Below are 5,666 nucleotides of genomic sequence, written 5' to 3' on the forward strand. Positions count from 1 at the left end.
GGCCCGCGTCGCGCCCGCACGCAGCGCAGCCCGGCACGCGCGTCCAGCCAGCGCTTGGCTAACCCACACCGAGCTCCCACAGCGCCGGGGTCCCGCACGACCGCATACACAGCGCACGGGCTCTGTGCAGAGCCACACACGCAATCGCAGTCCTAGCTGCTCCGTGAGCAGTGAAGCGTGGGGCCAGGGCTCCGTGCTTACAGAACCCCAGAGGCCTNGCTTATCTGCTTCCCCTGCTCCTGCCGCGGGGGGGGGGGGGGGGGGGGGGGGGGGGGGGGGGGGGGGGGCTGGCGCCCTCCGTGTGGGAGCACTGCTTGGGAGCACTTGATCCTGATCCCAACCGGGCCTCTGACCTGCGCCTGACCTGGGCAAGTGGGCAAGTGCTTGTCCTCTTGGGCCTCAGTGTCCCCAAATAGACTGCCAGCTCTTCCCTCAAGCTTCAGGGCAGCCCCTGGGTGGGCAACAAAGGACAGAAGTCACGGCCACCTTCTCAGAGATGGGAGTATGAGCTGTAAGGCCTCCACTATTAACTCTCATCCTATATGAACTCTCATTGAAGAACATGGGGGCCAGCGGCCCCACGTTTCCCAAAGGGTGTCCCTCCAGAGGAGGGGCTGAATCCAGAAATGCCTGGGAGTAGTTCTGTGGTCAAAGTCCAGTAAGTTTGAGAAACGCTGGGTCCATACTCCCCCCTTCCCCCTTGGGAAACTCATGGTCACTTACCATGATAAAGTCTACACCCACATCTCCTGGCACATGCGATACTATCTCTCTGCGCATTAGAAATTGCCGGTAGTGCCTGTTGGGGGGGGGGGTCAGGAGAGGCCAAATCCTAGCCCTGCCCCTTCAGTGAGGTCATCATGCTGGGCAGGACAGGAGTGGAGACAATAAACCCGTTAAATAGAGGGCTTTATGGAAAGTGCTTGGCACGAAGTTGGCGTTCAGTGACAACAATCGCAAACAGTTTTGAGCGGTTATTATGTATGCAATGTATTATGTACAATCGTTTTCCAGAATATATAGCTCCTTAAATCAACAAACCCATTTGTTGGGGTTTGTGGGGCTTCTCCTATTAGCCCCATTTTCCAGATGAGGAAACAGCTGAAACACATGGAGCCACATGGGCAATATTGTTGGTACTGTGCTATCCCTGGAGGGGTGGGGGTCTGCCCTGCCCTGTATGAGCCCCACCCGCACCCCGCCACCTGCCAGCACGGTTGCTTTCCCAGTCTCTTGGAGCAGTGCTGTTTTGTGACCCGATCTAATCACCTTTGAGTAAATGGCTTGCAGCAGTAAGAGTAGGGAATCCTCAACTCCACCCAGCTGCATTAAAAACTAAAACTCAGGAAGAGGCAAGACAGGGAAGGGTGGTCCAGCCGAATGAACAGCAGTGCAAAGGCCCGGGGGTGGGAAATCTCACTTTATGTTCCCAAAGGGCCCTTCATTCCTCTCGCTTGCTCAAACTTGCACCATTCCAAGCCATCAGTCCCTCTCACCAAAGTCCCCATGACTCAGAACCCCCAGGGGTAGATGAGGTGAGTGGGCGGTCCTGCCCAGAAGGCTGGTGAATAATCATCCCACTGGCTTTACAGAGGGAGCTCTGACCCCGTGCTGGATTCTGAACTCATTACATCTCACGCAAGCCCAGAGGGGAGGCCCGTTGCTCTCCAAGGACAAGTAAGGAAGGAAAAGCTCAGGTAAGGCTATGGGCAGACCTCCTGGTCCCAGCCAGGAAACTGTTGACTTCAACAGGCTCGTGCGAGAATGAGCAGTCTCGGTGTGGACAAGGAAACCAGGTTGAAATCCCTACTCTGCCCCTCGTTTGTTACTGGACTTTGGGGAGCGGAACCTCCTTTCTTGACTTTCCCCCACCCATGCAGTGGGGCAGGCCTGAACAAAATGAAACTGCGCAACGGCACAGGCTCTGGAGCCAGACTGCCTGCATTCAAAGCCCTTTCCTGGTGCCTCAGTCTCCTTATCTGTAAAATGGGGAGGATAATAGTACCAATCGGATAGGGCGATGCTCAGGATGAAATGAGTTAACACACAGAGTGCCCTGCACACACTAGGTTTTCACCGTAGTACTGGCTGTTGCAATCCGCAGGGGCTCTGTCTGCTGGGAAGGCCCACGACTAGCAGATTCTGCCCCCGACCCGGCTACCCCACCTCCGCGTTCATCCTGGCTTCCATGCTGGCACGCTAGGACCCCAAAGAAGCCTCTGCCCTCGTCAGTCTGGATTCCTCCTCCCTCCCTTTTTCTCATAACTGGCTCCTCTACCCCCATCAGTTCTCTGCTCCCATGTTCCCTTCTCAGAGAGGTTTCCCTGTCTGCCCTATGGAAGGGAGATCCTCTGTTATTTCTCTGTCTCCCCCTCCTACTTTTGCCCTTTGGGACTCTCAGGAAAATCTGTCAATTCTTCAGTGCATCTGTCCACATCCATCCCTAATAGAGTGTAAGCCCCTCGGGGCAAATGTGCTCTCCGCCTCTCCTCCCTTCATCTTAGCGTCTCACTTGGTGCTGGCCACACAGCTGGGAGAGCAGCAAAAGGGGAGAAGAAATGAAGGAGCAAGTAAATAAGACATATTAGGGTTCCATGCATCTCACACGCTGGGTAAGCTCCCAGAGCTCAGAGATAACAGGACCCCAGGGCCTGGGGCAGTAACACTCACCAACGTTGTGGAATGTTTGTTGTGTGCTGGGGTCATTCTGAGGGCTTTCCACAGATTAATCCTCACAACAGACCTGGGACGGAGCTACTATTACCACCCCATTTCATGGATGAGGAAACTGAGGTGCTGAGCTAAGTAACTTGCCCAAGGCCACCCCGCTGGGGAGTGGGAGATCTGAGAATTTAACGCAGACACAGTCTACTTTGGGAGTCAGCTTGCTTTTTTTTTTTTTTTAATAGACTTTATTTTTTTAGAGCAGTTTTAGATTCACAGTAAAACTGACTGGAAGGTACAGAGATTTCCCATATACCTCCTGCCTCCCCCATTATCACCATCAGCTAGCGTGTCCACACTGCCCAACGCTGCAGACAGGAAGGCTTCCTGGAGGAGGCAGGGCAGACGCTGAGCCTGGGAGAGTGGCGATTTCTGCAGGCAGACAGGGGAGCTCGCTCCTGCAGGAGGGAACTTTGTGTATGTCTCAGCTGGCGTGAGTGGAACAGAGAGCGCCCAGAGGGAGCCCTGGGGAAGGAAGTTACTAGGCGTTCTGGTTGCCGATTGGTGCCTATCAACCCAGCCCAAACACAGTAGCGTGAAACACAACCCCCATTTTATTCGGCTTTGTGACTCTACAGAGGGGTAGCTGGTCTCTGTTCCCATGGCATCTGTTGGGACACATGAAAGGGTGGTGCAGGCTGGACAGCCGGGGCTCCTCAGGCACCTTGATCTTTCTGTGGGCTCTCTGCACGGTCTGTCTCCAGCACATGGTGGCATCGGGACAGCCAGCTTCCTACATGGTGGTTTCAAAAGACACATGTCAAAAGAGAGTCAGGGGAAGCCATCCCACTTCATGACCTAGCCCTGGAAGTCAGCCAGGGTCACTTCTGTCACCCTCCACCGGTCAAAGCAGTCATAAGCTCGCCCAGGTTTGGGCGCTGGTGGGCGGGGACAGGGCGCAGATGGCCCGTCTAGATGGAGGAGCGGCAAAGCTCTGCCAGACATCTGTGGGAAATTTGTTCTGCCACAGCCAATGACTGGGGCTGGATCAAGGTGTCAGCCCGGAAGCCGGTGCACCATAGATAAGATTCGGTCTCCGAGTCCTGCGTAGAGGTGACCTTCTGCCTCAAGCCCTTCTTTAAAGCTTGGCAAACATTTTTACTTAGGTATAAAGCACAGTAAGGTGCACAGATCTTAAGCGGGAGCTCAGTCGGTCTCTACTTGCGTACGCCTGGGCGACCCCCACCCAGTCAAGGTAATGAGTGTTCTCCAAGCCCAGCCAGGACCCCCTCCAGAGGCAATTACCCTTCTGTCCTCCATCCCCACGGACTGAGTTTCCGCAATTTTGTTCTTCACACGAAGGGACTCACACAGAGTACATTCTTTTGTCTCTGGAATCTTTCACGCATCCTACATTAGTGAGAGTCTCTCCTGCCGGGGACGTGTGTTTGTAGATGGTTCTTTCTGGGCCCTGAGTGGGGCTCTGTGATGGGACCCTACGGTGGGGTGGGCACCTGGGGAGCTCCTGTGGGGGTTCATTGCTGCTGTGAACATTCGGGAGCACTTCTGATAAACATAGCTAGACGTTTGTGTTGGATTCATCCTCGAGAGTGGGCTGGCCCGGTCACAGGGTGGGCCTGGGTTGGGCCTCGTTGATCTACCAGGCAGTCAGCCCTCCCCACCCAGCACCTTCTTCCCCTCCCACCAACGCCGTAGGTGTCCCACATCCTCAGCACCACATGCTGCGAGAAGTGTAATTTCAGCCAGCCTCTTGGAGGTGAAGTGGAAACCACGTTTTCGAGTGAGGTCTCCCTCCTGGCCACCGTTTCTAAGACAAATGAAAGGAGACACGAAGTGAAAGCAAACGCTATGGAAAGTGGTATCGTTGCTGGTCCTGGTTTAGCTCTGTGTTATGCGTTGCTACCTTTATTGGGGTGATTCTGTATGGTAAGGTGAAAAATAATAAACATAAGTCATGTCTGAACCCTTCCTGGAAAAGTTCTCGGTAAGGACAAGCAGCCACCTAGGAGACAACGCTAAGGGAATGATCTCAGAAATGGGGAAGCCGTGGGGACGGAGGCGAGCACGAAATCCACGTCACTGTAGAATGAAAACTAAACAAGGGAAGAAGTTAGGGTGGAAAAAAAAAACACCCCACAAAATGTAAATGTTCTAAACTCCAACAAAGCAAAAATAATCTAAACAATAATATCAGAGAAGCAGAAAGAAGGGGAGGTGGGAGAAAGCGGAGAGGGAATCCAACTTCAAAGAGTCCATTCTTTCTGATTAAATTGAAATATGTAGTTTTTTTGATTTTACTCCAAATATTTCAAGTGAAAGATAAGATTATGCAACCACATACAAATAACCAGCCCAACTATGTGCTACTTACAAGAGACGTGATTTAAATATAAGAACACAGAAAGGTTGAAAAGGATAGAAAGACGTACTACACAGGGTGCCTGGGTGGCTCAGTTGTTTGAGCGTCTGACTCTTGGTTTCAGCTCAGGTCATGATTTCAGAGTCATGAAATCGAGCCCCGCGTCAGGCTTCACGCTCAGCACAGAGTTGGCTTGAGTTCCTCTCTCTCCCTCTCCCTCTGCCCTTCCCCCTGCTCATGCACTCTCTCTCTCTCTGTCTCATAAATAAATCTTTTTTTTTAAAGATTTTATTTATTTATTTGACAGAGATAGAGACAGCCAGCGAGAGACGGAACACAAGCAGGGGGAGTGGGAGAGGAAGAAGCAGGCTCATAGCGGAGGAGACTGATGTGGGGCTCGGTCCCACAACACCGGGATCACGCCCTGAGCCGAAGGCAGACGCTTAACCACTGTGCCACCCAGGCGCCCCAAGAAGTAAAATTATTTTTTAAAAAAGATGCCCATCATATGTCATTAGGGAATCGCACATTAAAAGAATCATGAGAGGGGCGCCTGGGTGGCACAGCGGTTAAGCGTCTGCCTTCGGCTCAGGGCGTGATCCCGGCGTTCTGGGATCGAGCC

Source organism: Ailuropoda melanoleuca, chromosome 15 (assembly GCF_002007445.2).
Source record: "Ailuropoda melanoleuca isolate Jingjing chromosome 15, ASM200744v2, whole genome shotgun sequence".
NCBI classification, from domain to species: domain Eukaryota; kingdom Metazoa; phylum Chordata; class Mammalia; order Carnivora; family Ursidae; genus Ailuropoda; species Ailuropoda melanoleuca.